This window comes from Crassostrea angulata, unplaced genomic scaffold (assembly GCF_025612915.1).
Source record: "Crassostrea angulata isolate pt1a10 unplaced genomic scaffold, ASM2561291v2 HiC_scaffold_243, whole genome shotgun sequence".
In the NCBI taxonomy this organism is placed as follows: domain Eukaryota; kingdom Metazoa; phylum Mollusca; class Bivalvia; order Ostreida; family Ostreidae; genus Magallana; species Magallana angulata.
Window position 1 is genome coordinate 172880 of NW_026441796.1, and position 21376 is coordinate 194255.

At 34.8% G+C, this 21376-nt stretch overlaps 1 long non-coding RNA gene across 1 annotated transcript; it reads left to right on the top strand.

Annotated features, from left to right (window-relative positions):
• Positions 1–758: 758 nt before the first annotated feature.
• LOC128169874 (uncharacterized) lies at positions 759–5018 on the top strand. Its single transcript, XR_008241616.1, has 2 exons — positions 759–1062; positions 4718–5018. It is a non-coding gene; the product is annotated as an uncharacterized LOC128169874 (long non-coding RNA).
• The last annotated feature ends 16358 nt before the right edge of the window (positions 5019–21376 follow it).

The following is a 21376-nucleotide window of genomic DNA, read 5'->3' on the forward strand; positions in this document are numbered from 1 at the left end:
TTTTCAAATTTTTAAAATTCACTTCCGGTTATGAGTTATTGCCCTTTAATTGAAAATTGGGGGGTCTTTTGTCCAGAGTTGATCTCGGGAACTACAGATGATAGATGCATGAAATTTGGCGAAATTGTCGGTAACATTTTATAGTTTTGCTGGCATGAAAATTTTGGTAATTTCTGTGTTAGTTTTTGAGCTATTTGTCGCCAAAGTTTAAGATTTTTTCGGGGCTGAAATTTTGTTGCTTTTTGTATTATAACCTTTAAACTAAAAATATTTTGTTAATACATATAGAACAAAAGTTGTTTAGAATAACGAGAGCTTTCATTTAAAATTAAGAAAAAAGGGCTGGCCCCTATAATTAGGGGTCAGCAGCTCATACACGTATTTTTCTGATAGCAAAAATCGTTATCATTTTATGAAAAAAAATTAATTCAGTTATTGTTAATATATTAAATAATGTCATTTGGTATCAAATTTAAAAAGTTCTGTGCCCTATTTTTTTCAAATTTCATAAAACAAATATGTGTGAATCGTAACGTTACATGAACGAGTTAATTTGTCTACATAGACACACAAGCGAACAAATGCCACTTTAAGGCCCAGGCATATACTGCATTACGTTGTGTTGCGTCTTAGATAAATAGTTGTGATTCAATTTCATTTTTTTTCATCTATATCATTTATGAATTCAATGAACACACATTATTTTAACGTTCTATGTGCAACTATTTGTCGGGGCGCCCCTGTTTATAACCCCCGCGCGCGCGCCGAATGTAAACAGTAACGAACGGCATTGTAGAAAAGAGAGAGCCGTAATGCAGAAGAGAAGTTGTGTATTCTTTCGACGTACAAATGCATTTTCAATTTACTGTGAAACATATGAACATGCACAGGGAACAATACTACATATTTGTTTAAGGAGGATATTTTTCTCGTGTGAATCGTTTACGAGGAAATTCTGACAGCCACACTTCTGTCGACGATCAGCCGTTGATAAGCTACGAGTAATAAAGGGGAAAAGATGGACATTAAAGTGTGTGATTTGTGTGGATGTTACTGAAGAAGGTGAGGCTTTTACTCCTTTTAAAGTTTAAAAAAGTTAAAGTTAAAATTTAGTATATAGTATAGATGTACATGTAAGTACGTGCACACTGTTTGTTTTTGTTATGGTGTGGGTGTTTGTTTACTAGGCTAACGTGTAATTTTTACATGTTTCATGGATGTTTAGACTCGCTCGAGGTTCATGGGGGACTGGAAAGGGTAACTGAATTTATCTATTTAAAAAAATAACAGATTGTGAATTTTCAACTCAAAATTCAAAGCAGGGTCTAATTAGAAACATATCATATATTCTTGTGCAGAAGATTCCAAATGTAGTCATGAATATCCTGTAGACATAACTTCAAGTAAATAAAATTGTATACTTCAGACTTCAGAGTTAAAACATGACTTTAATATCTTTATGATGCCAATCATTGTATCATTAGAAAGGTTTAGCAGACCAACGGGTACCCGGTACATGTACTTGTACATGTAGGTTACAAGTTAGAACTATGCGTACTATTCTACCAGTTCACATAATTTTTCTTGTTTAGCAGTTATGATGTGTACTTAAATTGTCCTTGTTAATGTTTTAAATGTAATTTTTTATTCTCTTTTTTTAATCTGACTACTGGCAGTACTGGCCTGCGAGCAGTTCTCGTCGAGGACCATTTCTCGCTGGTGCACTGTAACATCATATTTTCGTATATAATTTTATGTGTTGATAAAATGACGTAACAATGCACTGGTGAGAAATGGTACTCGGCGAGAACTGATCGCACACCAATATTGATTAATTACAGACAAAAACTGAAGGATGCGCGTGTTATTTTTTATTGAACAACATTGTTTAACTCTTTTCCCCCTGATGCCACCATATGACGCATTTGTCATTTCCCTACAAGCTTTTCTTAGCTTCCCCCTGAAGCTTTTTTCACTGTTTGAGTGGTATTGTTTTACTATAGTTATTTACAAGAATTATTGTCTGACCATGCCATATGATATACCACTGTGATCGGGAAAGATTGAACTTTAACATTATAACTTTAGAGTACACAAATATATTAACAGAAATTAATTAGGTGAGTTTATTCAGGTAATTTTACCTGTACGTTAAAAGAAATTACTGTAAACATGAAAATTAATGAATGAAATTTTAACATATGATCAAATATTGTTCAAAAATATTTTTTCATGTTTTGAATAATTTGTTTCTTGTTTTATCTTGCGAATTGAGACCAATACACAACAATCAGATTTAATCAAAAGTGTAGAAATTCATCCCTAGAGTAATATTCTATCAAACTATCATGGTTCATGTATCACTGCAATCAGAATTTTTCTAAGTTTTGCATTTATAATTATTTTTTATATAAATTATATCAGATACCTGTAGTAAAGGTACAGAAATTCAGGTAAAAATACCTGTACACTTTTGTATCTATTGTCTGCACAGTTACATGTATAAAGCAATATTTATTTCAAAATAGTTATTGTAATTCAGTCAAAACATTATACTATTCAAAGGGGGATTTCAAAACATTTAGTTCAGACCCAGGTATGAACTAATAATTTACCGACTTCGACAAGTTTCGTTTTTTGGCACCCCCCCCCCCCCCCTCGCCGATGTATAGCATATACCGCATTGTATATTAGTTTCTATTGGGTTTTATTTCTTAAATAATTTTATGGAACAGTATAACTACAAAATACTGGGAAAGATCCACAGTTAATGTGTTGAATTTATAAGTTAGATTATGCCCAGGCTGACGCAATGCACATGTGCCGATGTTCGGAGGCCGCCATTGTTGTTGTCATGCAGGTGTCATGAATTAGCCCTAATTCACCGCTAATCAACCAAATTCCTGTCATAAACTTCAAAGGAAGTGGATTGGTCATGTTTATTTCCACTTGGGAGTAATTTTAAACACACTGAATCATCTAGAATATCTAAACCAATCTCTGTCATGATCGTCCGATGCCGCCATTTTTTTAAACTTCACAGGTGTGTGTATCACGTGATATCTGTCAAACCATTGAATAACCTGACTGTGTATAATCGTCTGTGTAAGGTAGACACCATTAGGTGTTATTTGCCACTCAATTTTGCTTCAGACAAGTAAAATAAACAAAGAAAATTGGGGTTCTATACGGACGCGTCATAAGTCGTCATTAGGGAAATGACCAATGCGTCATATCGTGGCATTAGGGGGTAAAGGGTAAAATGCTTCAGGGGGAATAGAGTTAAAATAATTCTTTATATATGTGATGATCAGACCGGTTTGAATACCAGTGCCAGATAGCTCAGTTGGTAGAGCACCTGACTAGAGATTCAGGGGGTCCAGGTTCAAATCCCGGTTTGGTCCTTCATTATTTCTCCCATCCTGTTACAATATTGGTGTTGTGACCAACCCCTGGAACTAACAGGTTAACTCCTGCCAGGGGTGATCTTCGAGGGTGAAGATCATTTAAGGGGGAAGGAATGTGACGGTCAGACTGGTTTGAATACCGGTGCCAGATACATGTAGCTCAGTTGGTAGAGCACTTGACTAGAGATTCAGAGGGCCAGGTTCGAATCCCAGTTTGTTCCGTCGTTATTTCTCCCATCTTTTACATATACATGTATATCAGATATATGACAGATGATTAAGGGTCATCACACGTTTTGCAAGATGCAATAAGTGTTAAAAACCTTTACTTTACAACACAATACATATAAGTGAATATTTATGTTTCCTGTTATTATTTGGTGTGGTTTTCTTGACAGTGTCGCATAAACAATTTACCCGCTCCTAAAACACAAACTTTCTTTTTGTGGATTCAGCTTACCGCTGATTGGCTGCTGTTGCAGCAGACAAATAAGATATGCACGCACAAAACACAATGAACTTATCAGAGAATGAGTTGAGTTTATTTCAACTGTTGGAATTTGGAGTTGTTTTTTTTTAAATGTATACTTGTGACAAAACATATATGTGGTACATACAGCTGTAGCTTTGTGAAGAAAATTTTGGTTATACCATATATACCTATCATGCAAGTAAATAATATTTAAAAAAAACTTGCAATTTATGGCGCTTGAAATATACGCTAGTTTTATAAAGATTGACATACATGTAATGTACCACATTCTGTGAAAAATAATCTATTAAAAATTCTTCATTAAGTTTACTCATACATGTTTTTTGCTTATTACACATAGTATTGTTTTTAAAACATGTAATTTATAAGAAAATAAGCAAAAACCCTTGCTTAATTTATTTGCAAAAAAAAAATACACAGTAGAATTGATAAAAAATGGTATACCAGAAGCTAATACCAGTACATGTACTTTGACGCTGTTCGGTGGGTAATATTCGTTTGTAATTTACGAATTGAAATATTGACTGTTGCACTACAAGTACGGTAATAAACTCTCTCTCTCTCTCAAACTCTCTCTCTCTCAATTTGATAAGTGTTTATACCTATGAAAATTTTTTAATATTATATTATGACTTGATATGCAAATTTTTGATCTTGTACTGCCTAAATGTTATGTCATGTATTGGGATATGTCATACCTATTACACTGCATGGTCAGTGTATTTTTTCCAGAAATACTATGCATATGTTAATGTAAACACAGCTATTACTAGTACATGTATGTAAACACAGCTAATTATTTTTTTTTTTATTTCAGCTCAAAACAGACTCTTGTTACCACATGGCTTTTACCGGTACCTGTTGATTCTTGTGGGTCAGCTCCTGAGATTAACCTGTCACCTCTATCCACATGCATATTCCTTGTGTTCTACAGACTATTTACCGGTAATTCAAATTAAATCCGATAATGCATAAACAATAATGGAACTTGAAGAAAGCATCATGCCATGTTGTGGTTTGTGTTTGATAAGAAATTATGAAAACAAAATTAAGGCTGTTTATAAAGAAATTCATAATTGCTGTGAAAATTTGTTTTTCAATAAAAGTATGCAATTATGTTTCCTTTATTTTTTATTTCATAAAGATATTTAGATGTGTTTACATAATTGAAAAATCCCCCCCCCCCCCCCCCCTCTATTTAATTGTCTGCATTAAGATTACATGTAGGATATGTAAATGTACATTTGATTTTGAAATAACATCTGCTATGATAATTACTATTGAAATGAACAAGAAACAACCTATTTCTACCTTTCTAAGGTATATATGCATAAAAAAAAGTAGAAAAACATGTCAAATTTGAAAATTTTTCATTGAAATCAACTTGATCTGTCTCCAGCTAACTGGGTGTGTTTGAATTTAATTTTAATTTAAGGCAGATGTCTAACTTGTAGGTTGTAACTTACTGTTTTAGCATGGTTAGAAGGAGACTAGAAATCAGAATAGATTAGATATTCACTAAATATGATTGTTAGCTTACTTTTTTCATGAAAACAAGAAATCACAAGCAGGACAGCTGTCTATTTGTTAATTAAAATGGTACAAATCATACAATAAACAAATAAAGATCAAATTTTAGAATCATTGATGATTGTTTTCATATGTGTGAGAAATTACTCAAGGAAATTGCCACACGTTTCATAAAATTAGGTAAAACATTTCAAACCATGACTTTTTATGAAAATCAAAAGATTGGGGGGTGGGGGGTATACATGTAAGGGTATTTCTAAGTGATGTGAAGCTTTTATCATGATTATATCATGTAGGGGTATGTTGTATTGAATAAGGTTTCTTTTTAAAGGTGGTTGAACAAAAGTTGACCTCTAAAAGGTCAGGTAAAGATGTTTTACTATGGAGAACCCTGTAAATCTTTGTTTACTAAAGGAAATTGGAAATGGTGGGTTCACTTAAATGGCCATATTTTTATTAAACCTCAATGGAATTGGCAATATGTGGTATTCTTTTTCTCAGAATTGCATTAGCTTTCTTAGTCTTTTCATAAAAATGTTAGTGTACTAAGTTAAAGGTACAAGGAACAGTTTCGGATAAAGTACCGTCAATATTTTTGTAAAATTTTAATGATTATCAATAGTTAGAGGGATGTCTCTTGTTGGAATTGGTAAGCAATATTAAGGCCCCTGATTTTAAGTACATGAGAAGCAGAAATAAATTGTGAAACTTGCGGCTATGACAGATATGTTGACTTTACAGTGAAATTGAAGGTTACAAACGGGAGGTTATATAACATGAAATGTAGGTGGATGGGATATTATATGCCTATTTAGTATTTACTGGGTATGAGGACAATAGCAAGTTTATTGTCCCCAAAGACAGCAACTATTTAATGAGGCAAAGCCAAGGGAAATAGTTGCTGTGGAGTGGGACAATAAACTTGCTATTGTCCGAATAGTCAGTTAATTGGTATTTCATTATACAGAAGAAAACTTTATTTGTCAGCAATGCACAATTTCTTGATGATAAACAAATTAGAGTTAAATCAAACTTTGTATTTAATGATGCGATCTTATTAGGTCAGAGGTGTTCCGAGTTTAAGGTGATATGGGACACTTCCATGTTGTGACGTATTGTTTATTGAAATAAACAATAAAATAAAGTGTAATTATATAAGTACATGTAGTTTCTTTTCAAAAATGGTCACATAACTCCTTAGCACAGTGGGTTAGAGGGTTACTAGGAACCTGTAAGTCATGAGTTCGAATCCCGCTGGGGTTTTTACAATTTTTACCTTTTCAAATATTTTTAAAAGCTATTTTTTGGTTAAATATTGTAAATATTGATGACTATTCACCATGGGCAGATAGCATGGATACTGTTTTAAATTAGATAAAAAGGCATGTTTATGCAGGCGCCTTCTAGTGATCAATTTGTCCGTCTGTCCATCCGAGATGGCTTGACAGGAGCATAGCTTCTCTCCCCTTGGCCCAATCTGGCTCATACCTCATCCACAGGGTTCCTTTGGTTGAAGGATGTGCAGTGACCTTGAACCATGTTTTTAGGTATAAGGTTAAGGTCATAGCAGAATTATATATATAAAATCCTTGTCTGGGGCATATCTTTTTTCCCTTTGGTCCAATCTGGCTAATACTCACAGAGTGTCTCTATGGTTAAACGATGTGCAGTGACCTTGCATGAAATTTCTAGGTAAAGGGTGAAGATCATATCGGATCATGCAAAAATCCTTTTTTGAGAGCATATATAATTTCTACTAACCCTTATTTGGCTCAGACTTCACATAAGCAGAGCGTTTGAGTAAAGGGTGAAAGGGTGTGTAGTGACCTTGAACCTATTTTCAGTGAAAAGAAACTGTGAAGGTCATAGCAGAATTATATTTTTAAAAATCCTTGTCCGGAGTATATCTTCTCTCCCTTTGCTCCATTCAGCCTCATACTTCACCCACATGATGCCTTTGATCAAAATATATGCAGTGACCTCGAATGATATTTGTAGATGAAGAGTCAAGGTCATATCAGATCACACAAAAATCCATATTTTAAGAGCATAGATATACTCTCCTTTTAGCCCCAATTTGGCTAATATTTTACCTTTACAGAGTTTATTGGTTAATGGCGTGCAGTGACCTTGAACCAAGTCTGTCAATGTGAAGCCAGGTCATAGCAGATCTTTTTAAAATTAGTTTTAGACAGTAGATTATTTTCCAAATATGCTTAATCTTGGTCAGATTGAACAAAAATGCATGTATGTTAGGAGGAATGAAATTGATTTAAAAGTTCTATGCCAGCTGGAAAAATTTCAAGTTATAGCTCAAGGTCAAAGCAGAATTCTCTGAAATTACATAAGCGGGGCCCTTTGAAATGTTCACCATTTCAATGTTGTCTGGTTCATAGTAATTTTACATAGAAAATATTCACAGAGGTACAGTAAAGTAAACTTAACATCGATAAGTTTCTGACAATTAATGACGCAACGAGCACACAGTACGAAAGGTCAACCCTTTAAAAAGCAGTGAAGAGAAAAAGTTGCTCAGAATTATGTTTTAAACAAAATTGATTTTTTACGTAAATTTTAATTTTGCAAATTTGTTAAGTCGTACTTAAACACATTGGTTTTTTTTTGTTAAGTCGTTCTTGAAATGGTTAAGGGTTTTTGGTTAAGTCGTACTTAAAAACATTCGGATTATGTTAAGTTGTACCAAGAATCATTCGATTTTTTTTTATCTTTTTGTACTTAGGTTTCTTTGTTACTAGATAAAGAACTCTGCTTCTTAGACGTACTTCTAGCATTGCTTTCGACATTAGCGGAAAACCCACTCGTTGCTTTGCAACGAGCTTTGCTCTAGTCTTATTATTATTATTATTATTATTCTTTTTTTTTCTTACCGATTTTGTGCAGACGATTTCTCGGAGATGGCTTGGTCGATTTCGCTCAAATTTTCAATATAAACGTGTTTTCATCTAAAGCTGATATATAATTTTTATTTTTTGGAAAAACACTTCCGGTCAGAAGTTATCGTCCGTTTACGATTTTTAAAAGTCAATTTTGTCTGTCGGGTTTCTCAAAAACGAGTGAAGATAAAAGGCTGAAATTTTCAGAGATGATAGATCTACCGTTTTTCTGGTGAACCTCGGTCAAGAAAATGTCCGCGGTCACTTCCGGTCGTCACCGGAAGGAAATTTGAAAAATTGAATTTTTCGACTTTTTTATTTTTTGATATTTTTCTTTGAGATTTTTACACCTTATCGTGACCCTCTTACTGATTCAGAATATGTAATTTGTTTAAAAATCGATCAACGCGTTCTCGAGATATTAGGCATCAAAGTCCTGAAGCGAGAGTCCGAGTAGCTCAGTCGTTAGAGTCGCGGTCATGTGCCTAGGCGACCCGGGTTCGAGCCCCGAGTTCCGAATTTCTTTCCCCCTCTTTTTGTGCTTAGATCTGATTTGTTTATCTTTAAAATGATGGGTTCTGTTCTATTCTGTTTTGATTTAGTAAAAGAAGTTACAATAATATCGCTTTTCCTCGTATTTGAGTATTGAGATCCATAGCTATGTATTCATACTGAAATAAAGTTAACATGTTGAAAAACATCAAAAGTTACATCTTTAAAACAACGCCTATAAATTGTTCTAACATATGTATTTTGTTTAAAAATTGTGTAATATGTGATATTTAGAATTTAATATTCTCCGTTTAATATAGAAGTCACTGACCGACCCCCCCCCCCCCCCCCATTCATAAAATCATTTAGTTTTTCTGACCCGATTTTACTTGATCTTTAATCTTGGACCTTTAATATCAACTTAGTACCATTTTAGATTACTGTACTAATTACCAGACCAATTCGTTCATTATTAACAGAGTTATGAACTTTTTGGCATTTGAGTTTCAATCGTCGTGTTTGACACGTACTGTACAAAAAAATTCTAACTCCCGAGCCCTTCACTCAATTCTAATGAAAATTCGTGAAAATAAACCTCGGACCCCATTCTTATTGTCTGTCAAATATGCAGCGGATTGAACAATTAAGAATAATCAAACGGCGTTTATAGCCTATACGCGGAAATAAAATTTACACACTACACGCACCGACCCCGACCCCCCCCCCCCCCATTCACAAAATCATTAAGTTTTTCTGGACAGATTTTACTGAATCTTTCATCTTGAACCTTTATTTTCAACCTAGTACCATTCTAGATTACTGTACTAATTACCAGACCAATTCGTTCACTTTTAAGAGAGTTATGAATTTTTGGACATTTGAGTTTCGATTAGCGTGCTTGACATGTACTGTAGAAAAAAATTCTAACTCCCGAGCCCTTCACTCAATCCTAATGAAATTTTGTGTAAATGTAACTCGGACCCCATTCTTATTGTCTGCCAAATATGCAGCGGATTGAACAATTCAGAAGAAATTCCTGAGATCAAGCGGCGTTTATAGTCTGTACGGGGACTTCAAATTTACACAGTACAAGGGATGTAAGCAGCCGCGTAATATTTCTGTTGCATGTATATTTCTTGTTTTCCGTTTAGTCTGTATATACGATAGCGTGTGAACTACTTATGAATGTTAAAACTGTGGAAATTACTGTCATCAAATTTTTACCGAATAAATTTACGTGTTACTGATTTCGTTATTTCTACATTTATAATGATTTGATCAATCCTGTTGAAATAAAACAGTCAAACACAATAGTAAACGACACGAAAAAAAAATCTCAACACTGAAATACATGTGTAAAATGCATCAGTCATTGCTTTAGGACTTTACTTCCCCTAATTGTCGTTAACCGAATCCGAGATCCACACCTCAAAATTCTACTTTCGATTTATTTACGACGAAAATCAAGCTCGGGTCTTTTCACCCCCCTCCAGACAAAAACACGCATCAATATTTCAAATGACTTTGCACTGTTACCAAACCTGTGTAGTCAGACATCTCACACATCGTTCCTCATCTCATACAAAAATTCAGCTCCTGTCCCGGGCGGAAACGCCCCAAATTCAAAGAGAAATTCGGGAATTATTTCGCGTCAGCCATGTTTTGACGTGAACCTTTGCTGAAATACTGTTATGACACCTGCAAAGGCCTCGCCGGAGCTAATATTTCTTCTTTCTCTCTATTTCTTTCTCTCTATTTTTTTTTTTTTTTTTTTGATTTTCTAACTTAAATATTCAACATAAAGGGGTTGTTGGACTGTAGTACAAGTTGAAAACACTCGTACATTAAGATTTAGACAAAAACAGTCTTAAATTATTAGGGTCTTCCGTCTTCAGCGGAAGACCCTTCTATTATTCTATTGTTTCTTTTTCACTTTTCTTATTCTTATTAGGGTCTTCCGTCTTCAGCGGAAGACCCTTCTATTATTCTATTGTTTCTTTTTCACTTTTCTTATTCTTATTATTATTATTATTATTATTCTTTTTTTTTCTTACCGATTTTGTGCAGACGATTTCTCGGAGATGGCTTGGTCGATTTCGCTCAAATTTTCAATATAAACGTGTTTTCATCTAAAGCTGATATATAATTTTTATTTTTTGGAAAAACACTTCCGGTCAGAAGTTATCGTCCGTTTACGATTTTTAAAAGTCAATTTTGTCTGTCGGGTTTCTCAAAAACGAGTGAAGATAAAAGGCTGAAATTTTCAGAGATGATAGATCTACCGTTTTTCTGGTGAATCTCGGTCAAGAAAATGTCCGCGGTCACTTCCGGTCGTCACCGGAAGGAAATTTGAAAAATTGAATTTTTCGACTTTTTTATTTTTTGATATTTTTCTTTGAGATTTTTACACCTTATCGTGACCCTCTTACTGATTCAGAATATGTAATTTGTTTAAAAATCGATCAACGCGTTCTCGAGATATTAGGCATCAAAGTCCTGAAGCGAGAGTCCGAGTAGCTCAGTCGTTAGAGTCGCGGTCATGTGCCTAGGCGACCCGGGTTCGAGCCCCGAGTTCCGAATTTCTTTCCCCCTCTTTTTGTGCTTAGATCTGATTTGTTTATCTTTAAAATGATGGGTTCTGTTCTATTCTGTTTTGATTTAGTAAAAGAAGTTACAATAATATCGCTTTTCCTCGTATTTGAGTATTGAGATCCATAGCTATGTATTCATACTGAAATAAAGTTAACATGTTGAAAAACATCAAAAGTTACATCTTTAAAACAACGCCTATAAATTGTTCTAACATATGTATTTTGTTTAAAAATTGTGTAATATGTGATATTTAGAATTTAATATTCTCCGTTTAATATAGAAGTCACTGACCGACCCCCCCCCCCCCCCCATTCATAAAATCATTTAGTTTTTCTGACCCGATTTTACTTGATCTTTAATCTTGGACCTTTAATATCAACTTAGTACCATTTTAGATTACTGTACTAATTACCAGACCAATTCGTTCATTATTAACAGAGTTATGAACTTTTTGGCATTTGAGTTTCAATCGTCGTGTTTGACACGTACTGTACAAAAAAATTCTAACTCCCGAGCCCTTCACTCAATTCTAATGAAAATTCGTGAAAATAAACCTCGGACCCCATTCTTATTGTCTGTCAAATATGCAGCGGATTGAACAATTAAGAATAATCAAACGGCGTTTATAGCCTATACGCGGAAATAAAATTTACACACTACACGCACCGACCCCGACCCCCCCCCCCCCCCATTCACAAAATCATTAAGTTTTTCTGGACAGATTTTACTGAATCTTTCATCTTGAACCTTTATTTTCAACCTAGTACCATTCTAGATTACTGTACTAATTACCAGACCAATTCGTTCACTTTTAAGAGAGTTATGAATTTTTGGACATTTGAGTTTCGATTAGCGTGCTTGACATGTACTGTAGAAAAAAATTCTAACTCCCGAGCCCTTCACTCAATCCTAATGAAATTTTGTGTAAATGTAACTCGGACCCCATTCTTATTGTCTGCCAAATATGCAGCGGATTGAACAATTCAGAAGAAATTCCTGAGATCAAGCGGCGTTTATAGTCTGTACGGGGACTTCAAATTTACACAGTACAAGGGATGTAAGCAGCCGCGTAATATTTCTGTTGCATGTATATTTCTTGTTTTCCGTTTAGTCTGTATATACGATAGCGTGTGAACTACTTATGAATGTTAAAACTGTGGAAATTACTGTCATCAAATTTTTACCGAATAAATTTACGTGTTACTGATTTCGTTATTTCTACATTTATAATGATTTGATCAATCCTGTTGAAATAAAACAGTCAAACACAATAGTAAACGACACGAAAAAAAATCTCAACACTGAAATACATGTGTAAAATGCATCAGTCATTGCTTTAGGACTTTACTTCCCCTAATTGTCGTTAACCGAATCCGAGATCCACACCTCAAAATTCTACTTTCGATTTATTTACGACGAAAATCAAGCTCGGGTCTTTTCACCCCCCTCCAGACAAAAACACGCATCAATATTTCAAATGACTTTGCACTGTTACCAAACCTGTGTAGTCAGACATCTCACACATCGTTCCTCATCTCATACAAAAATTCAGCTCCTGTCCCGGGCGGAAACGCCCCAAATTCAAAGAGAAATTCGGGAATTATTTCGCGTCAGCCATGTTTTGACGTGAACCTTTGCTGAAATACTGTTATGACACCTGCAAAGGCCTCGCCGGAGCTAATATTTCTTCTTTCTCTCTATTTCTTTCTCTCTATTTTTTTTTTTTTTTTTTTTTGATTTTCTAACTTAAATATTCAACATAAAGGGGTTGTTGGACTGTAGTACAAGTTGAAAACACTCGTACATTAAGATTTAGACAAAAACAGTCTTAAATTATTAGGGTCTTCCGTCTTCAGCGGAAGACCCTTCTATTATTCTATTGTTTCTTTTTCACTTTTCTTATTCTTATTAGGGTCTTCCGTCTTCAGCGGAAGACCCTTCTATTATTCTATTGTTTCTTTTTCACTTTTCTTATTCTTATTATTATTATTATTATTATTCTTTTTTTTTCTTACCGATTTTGTGCAGACGATTTCTCGGAGATGGCTTGGTCGATTTCGCTCAAATTTTCAATATAAACGTGTTTTCATCTAAAGCTGATATATAATTTTTATTTTTTGGAAAAACACTTCCGGTCAGAAGTTATCGTCCGTTTACGATTTTTAAAAGTCAATTTTGTCTGTCGGGTTTCTCAAAAACGAGTGAAGATAAAAGGCTGAAATTTTCAGAGATGATAGATCTACCGTTTTTCTGGTGAACCTCGGTCAAGAAAATGTCCGCGGTCACTTCCGGTCGTCACCGGAAGGAAATTTGAAAAATTGAATTTTTCGACTTTTTTATTTTTTGATATTTTTCTTTGAGATTTTTACACCTTATCGTGACCCTCTTACTGATTCAGAATATGTAATTTGTTTAAAAATCGATCAACGCGTTCTCGAGATATTAGGCATCAAAGTCCTGAAGCGAGAGTCCGAGTAGCTCAGTCGTTAGAGTCGCGGTCATGTGCCTAGGCGACCCGGGTTCGAGCCCCGAGTTCCGAATTTCTTTCCCCCTCTTTTTGTGCTTAGATCTGATTTGTTTATCTTTAAAATGATGGGTTCTGTTCTATTCTGTTTTGATTTAGTAAAAGAAGTTACAATAATATCGCTTTTCCTCGTATTTGAGTATTGAGATCCATAGCTATGTATTCATACTGAAATAAAGTTAACATGTTGAAAAACATCAAAAGTTACATCTTTAAAACAACGCCTATAAATTGTTCTAACATATGTATTTTGTTTAAAAATTGTGTAATATGTGATATTTAGAATTTAATATTCTCCGTTTAATATAGAAGTCACTGACCGACCCCCCCCCCCCATTCATAAAATCATTTAGTTTTTCTGACCCGATTTTACTTGATCTTTAATCTTGGACCTTTAATATCAACTTAGTACCATTTTAGATTACTGTACTAATTACCAGACCAATTCGTTCATTATTAACAGAGTTATGAACTTTTTGGCATTTGAGTTTCAATCGTCGTGTTTGACACGTACTGTACAAAAAAATTCTAACTCCCGAGCCCTTCACTCAATTCTAATGAAAATTCGTGAAAATAAACCTCGGACCCCATTCTTATTGTCTGTCAAATATGCAGCGGATTGAACAATTAAGAATAATCAAACGGCGTTTATAGCCTATACGCGGAAATAAAATTTACACACTACACGCACCGACCCCGACCCCCCCCCCCCCCCCATTCACAAAATCATTAAGTTTTTCTGGACAGATTTTACTGAATCTTTCATCTTGAACCTTTATTTTCAACCTAGTACCATTCTAGATTACTGTACTAATTACCAGACCAATTCGTTCACTTTTAAGAGAGTTATGAATTTTTGGACATTTGAGTTTCGATTGGCGTGCTTGACATGTACTGTAGAAAAAAATTCTAACTCCCGAGCCCTTCACTCAATCCTAATGAAATTTTGTGTAAATGTAACTCGGACCCCATTCTTATTGTCTGCCAAATATGCAGCGGATTGAACAATTCAGAAGAAATTCCTGAGATCAAGCGGCGTTTATAGTCTGTACGGGGACTTCAAATTTACACAGTACAAGGGATGTAAGCAGCCGCGTAATATTTCTGTTGCATGTATATTTCTTGCTTTCCGTTTAGTCTGTATATACGATAGCGTGTGAACTACTTATGAATGTTAAAACTGTGGAAATTACTGTCATCAAATTTTTACCGAATAAATTTACGTGTTACTGATTTCGTTATTTCTACATTTATAATGATTTGATCAATCCTGTTGAAATAAAACAGTCAAACACAATAGTAAACGACACGAAAAAAAATCTCAACACTGAAATACATGTGTAAAATGCATCAGTCATTGCTTTAGGACTTTACTTCCCCTAATTGTCGTTAACCGAATCCGAGATCCACACCTCAAAATTCTACTTTCGATTTATTTACGACGAAAATCAAGCTCGGGTCTTTTCACCCCCCTCCAGACAAAAACACGCATCAATATTTCAAATGACTTTGCACTGTTACCAAACCTGTGTAGTCAGACATCTCACACATCGTTCCTCATCTCATACAAAAATTCAGCTCCTGTCCCGGGCGGAAACGCCCCAAATTCAAAGAGAAATTCGGGAATTATTTCGCGTCAGCCATGTTTTGACGTGAACCTTTGCTGAAATACTGTTATGACACCTGCAAAGGCCTCGCCGGAGCTAATATTTCTTCTTTCTCTCTATTTCTTTCTCTCTATTTTTTTTTTTTTTTTTTTGATTTTCTAACTTAAATATTCAACATAAAGGGGTTGTTGGACTGTAGTACAAGTTGAAAACACTCGTACATTAAGATTTAGACAAAAACAGTCTTAAATTATTAGGGTCTTCCGTCTTCAGCGGAAGACCCTTCTATTATTCTATTGTTTCTTTTTCACTTTTCTTATTCTTATTAGGGTCTTCCGTCTTCAGCGGAAGACCCTTCTATTATTCTATTGTTTCTTTTTCACTTTTCTTATTCTTATTATTATTATTATTATTATTCTTTTTTTTTCTTACCGATTTTGTGCAGACGATTTCTCGGAGATGGCTTGGTCGATTTCGCTCAAATTTTCAATATAAACGTGTTTTCATCTAAAGCTGATATATAATTTTTATTTTTTGGAAAAACACTTCCGGTCAGAAGTTATCGTCCGTTTACGATTTTTAAAAGTCAATTTTGTCTGTCGGGTTTCTCAAAAACGAGTGAAGATAAAAGGCTGAAATTTTCAGAGATGATAGATCTACCGTTTTTCTGGTGAACCTCGGTCAAGAAAATGTCCGCGGTCACTTCCGGTCGTCACCGGAAGGAAATTTGAAAAATTGAATTTTTCGACTTTTTTATTTTTTGATATTTTTCTTTGAGATTTTTACACCTTATCGTGACCCTCTTACTGATTCAGAATATGTAATTTGTTTAAAAATCGATCAACGCGTTCTCGAGATATTAGGCATCAAAGTCCTGAAGCGAGAGTCCGAGTAGCTCAGTCGTTAGAGTCGCGGTCATGTGCCTAGGCGACCCGGGTTCGAGCCCCGAGTTCCGAATTTCTTTCCCCCTCTTTTTGTGCTTAGATCTGATTTGTTTATCTTTAAAATGATGGGTTCTGTTCTATTCTGTTTTGATTTAGTAAAAGAAGTTACAATAATATCGCTTTTCCTCGTATTTGAGTATTGAGATCCATAGCTATGTATTCATACTGAAATAAAGTTAACATGTTGAAAAACATCAAAAGTTACATCTTTAAAACAACGCCTATAAATTGTTCTAACATATGTATTTTGTTTAAAAATTGTGTAATATGTGATATTTAGAATTTAATATTCTCCGTTTAATATAGAAGTCACTGACCGACCCCCCCCCCCCCCATTCATAAAATCATTTAGTTTTTCTGACCCGATTTTACTTGATCTTTAATCTTGGACCTTTAATATCAACTTAGTACCATTTTAGATTACTGTACTAATTACCAGACCAATTCGTTCATTATTAACAGAGTTATGAACTTTTTGGCATTTGAGTTTCAATCGTCGTGTTTGACACGTACTGTACAAAAAAATTCTAACTCCCGAGCCCTTCACTCAATTCTAATGAAAATTCGTGAAAATAAACCTCGGACCCCATTCTTATTGTCTGTCAAATATGCAGCGGATTGAACAATTAAGAATAATCAAACGGCGTTTATAGCCTATACGCGGAAATAAAATTTACACACTACACGCACCGACCCCGACCCCCCCCCCCCCCCCCATTCACAAAATCATTAAGTTTTTCTGGACAGATTTTACTGAATCTTTCATCTTGAACCTTTATTTTCAACCTAGTACCATTCTAGATTACTGTACTAATTACCAGACCAATTCGTTCACTTTTAAGAGAGTTATGAATTTTTGGACATTTGAGTTTCGATTAGCGTGCTTGACATGTACTGTAGAAAAAAATTCTAACTCCCGAGCCCTTCACTCAATCCTAATGAAATTTTGTGTAAATGTAACTCGGACCCCATTCTTATTGTCTGCCAAATATGCAGCGGATTGAACAATTCAGAAGAAATTCCTGAGATCAAGCGGCGTTTATAGTCTGTACGGGGACTTCAAATTTACACAGTACAAGGGATGTAAGCAGCCGCGTAATATTTCTGTTGCATGTATATTTCTTGTTTTCCGTTTAGTCTGTATATACGATAGCGTGTGAACTACTTATGAATGTTAAAACTGTGGAAATTACTGTCATCAAATTTTTACCGAATAAATTTACGTGTTACTGATTTCGTTATTTCTACATTTATAATGATTTGATCAATCCTGTTGAAATAAAACAGTCAAACACAATAGTAAACGACACGAAAAAAAATCTCAACACTGAAATACATGTGTAAAATGCATCAGTCATTGCTTTAGGACTTTACTTCCCCTAATTGTCGTTAACCGAATCCGAGATCCACACCTCAAAATTCTACTTTCGATTTATTTACGACGAAAATCAAGCTCGGGTCTTTTCACCCCCCTCCAGACAAAAACACGCATCAATATTTCAAATGACTTTGCACTGTTACCAAACCTGTGTAGTCAGACATCTCACACATCGTTCCTCATCTCATACAAAAATTCAGCTCCTGTCCCGGGCGGAAACGCCCCAAATTCAAAGAGAAATTCGGGAATTATTTCGCGTCAGCCATGTTTTGACGTGAACCTTTGCTGAAATACTGTTATGACACCTGCAAAGGCCTCGCCGGAGCTAATATTTCTTCTTTCTCTCTATTTCTTTCTCTCTATTTTTTTTTTTTTTTTTTTTTGATTTTCTAACTTAAATATTCAACATAAAGGGGTTGTTGGACTGTAGTACAAGTTGAAAACACTCGTACATTAAGATTTAGACAAAAACAGTCTTAAATTATTAGGGTCTTCCGTCTTCAGCGGAAGACCCTTCTATTATTCTATTGTTTCTTTTTCACTTTTCTTATTCTTATTAGGGTCTTCCGTCTTCAGCGGAAGACCCTTCTATTATTCTATTGTTTCTTTTTCACTTTTCTTATTCTTATTATTATTATTATTATTATTCTTTTTTTTTCTTACCGATTTTGTGCAGACGATTTCTCGGAGATGGCTTGGTCGATTTCGCTCAAATTTTCAATATAAACGTGTTTTCATCTAAAGCTGATATATAATTTTTATTTTTTGGAAAAACACTTCCGGTCAGAAGTTATCGTCCGTTTACGATTTTTAAAAGTCAATTTTGTCTGTCGGGTTTCTCAAAAACGAGTGAAGATAAAAGGCTGAAATTTTCAGAGATGATAGATCTACCGTTTTTCTGGTGAACCTCGGTCAAGAAAATGTCCGCGGTCACTTCCGGTCGTCACCGGAAGGAAATTTGAAAAATTGAATTTTTCGACTTTTTTATTTTTTGATATTTTTCTTTGAGATTTTTACACCTTATCGTGACCCTCTTACTGATTCAGAATATGTAATTTGTTTAAAAATCGATCAACGCGTTCTCGAGATATTAGGCATCAAAGTCCTGAAGCGAGAGTCCGAGTAGCTCAGTCGTTAGAGTCGCGGTCATGTGCCTAGGCGACCCGGGTTCGAGCCCCGAGTTCCGAATTTCTTTCCCCCTCTTTTTGTGCTTAGATCTGATTTGTTTATCTTTAAAATGATGGGTTCTGTTCTATTCTGTTTTGATTTAGTAAAAGAAGTTACAATAATATCGCTTTTCCTCGTATTTGAGTATTGAGATCCATAGCTATGTATTCATACTGAAATAAAGTTAACATGTTGAAAAACATCAAAAGTTACATCTTTAAAACAACGCCTATAAATTGTTCTAACATATGTATTTTGTTTAAAAATTGTGTAATATGTGATATTTAGAATTTAATATTCTCCGTTTAATATAGAAGTCACTGACCGACCCCCCCCCCCCCCATTCATAAAATCATTTAGTTTTTCTGACCCGATTTTACTTGATCTTTAATCTTGGACCTTTAATATCAACTTAGTACCATTTTAGATTACTGTACTAATTACCAGACCAATTCGTTCATTATTAACAGAGTTATGAACTTTTTGGCATTTGAGTTTCAATCGTCGTGTTTGACACGTACTGTACAAAAAAATTCTAACTCCCGAGCCCTTCACTCAATTCTAATGAAAATTCGTGAAAATAAACCTCGGACCCCATTCTTATTGTCTGTCAAATATGCAGCGGATTGAACAATTAAGAATAATCAAACGGCGTTTATAGCCTATACGCGGAAATAAAATTTACACACTACACGCACCGACCCCGACCCCCCCCCCCCCATTCACAAAATCATTAAGTTTTTCTGGACAGATTTTACTGAATCTTTCATCTTGAACCTTTATTTTCAACCTAGTACCATTCTAGATTACTGTACTAATTACCAGACCAATTCGTTCACTTTTAAGAGAGTTATGAATTTTTGGACATTTGAGTTTCGATTGGCGTGCTTGACATGTACTGTAGAAAAAAATTCTAACTCCCGAGCCCTTCACTCAATCCTAATGAAATTTTGTGTAAATGTAACTCGGACCCCATTCTTATTGTCTGCCAAATATGCAGCGGATTGAACAATTCAGAAGAAATTCCTGAGATCAAGCGGCGTTTATAGTCTGTACGGGGACTTCAAATTTACACAGTACAAGGGATGTAAGCAGCCGCGTAATATTTCTGTTGCATGTATATTTCTTGCTTTCCGTTTAGTCTGTATATACGATAGCGTGTGAACTACTTATGAATGTTAAAACTGTGGAAATTACTGTCATCAAATTTTTACCGAATAAATTTACGTGTTACTGATTTCGTTATTTCTACATTTATAATGATTTGATCAATCCTGTTGAAATAAAACAGTCAAACACAATAGTAAACGACACGAAAAAAAATCTCAACACTGAAATACATGTGTAAAATGCATCAGTCATTGCTTTAGGACTTTACTTCCCCTAATTGTCGTTAACCGAATCCGAGATCCACACCTCAAAATTCTACTTTCGATTTATTTACGACGAAAATCAAGCTCGGGTCTTTTCACCCCCCTCCAGACAAAAACACGCATCAATATTTCAAATGACTTTGCACTGTTACCAAACCTGTGTAGTCAGACATCTCACACATCGTTCCTCATCTCATACAAAAATTCAGCTCCTGTCCCGGGCGGAAACGCCCCAAATTCAAAGAGAAATTCGGGAATTATTTCGCGTCAGCCATGTTTTGACGTGAACCTTTGCTGAAATACTGTTATGACACCTGCAAAGGCCTCGCCGGAGCTAATATTTCTTCTTTCTCTCTATTTCTTTCTCTCTATTTTTTTTTTTTTTTTTTTTTGATTTTCTAACTTAAATATTCAACATAAAGGGGTTGTTGGACTGTAGTACAAGTTGAAAACACTCGTACATTAAGATTTAGACAAAAACAGTCTTAAATTATTAGGGTCTTCCGTCTTCAGCGGAAGACCCTTCTATTATTCTATTGTTTCTTTTTCACTTTTCTTATTCTTATTAGGGTCTTCCGTCTTCAGCGGAAGACCCTTCTATTATTCTATTGTTTCTTTTTCACTTTTCTTATTCTTATTATTATTATTATTATTATTCTTTTTTTTTCTTACCGATTTTGTGCAGACGATTTCTCGGAGATGGCTTGGTCGATTTCGCTCAAATTTTCAATATAAACGTGTTTTCATCTAAAGCTGATATATAATTTTTATTTTTTGGAAAAACACTTCCGGTCAGAAGTTATCGTCCGTTTACGATTTTTAAAAGTCAATTTTGTCTGTCGGGTTTCTCAAAAACGAGTGAAGATAAAAGGCTGAAATTTTCAGAGATGATAGATCTACCGTTTTTCTGGTGAACCTCGGTCAAGAAAATGTCCGCGGTCACTTCCGGTCGTCACCGGAAGGAAATTTGAAAAA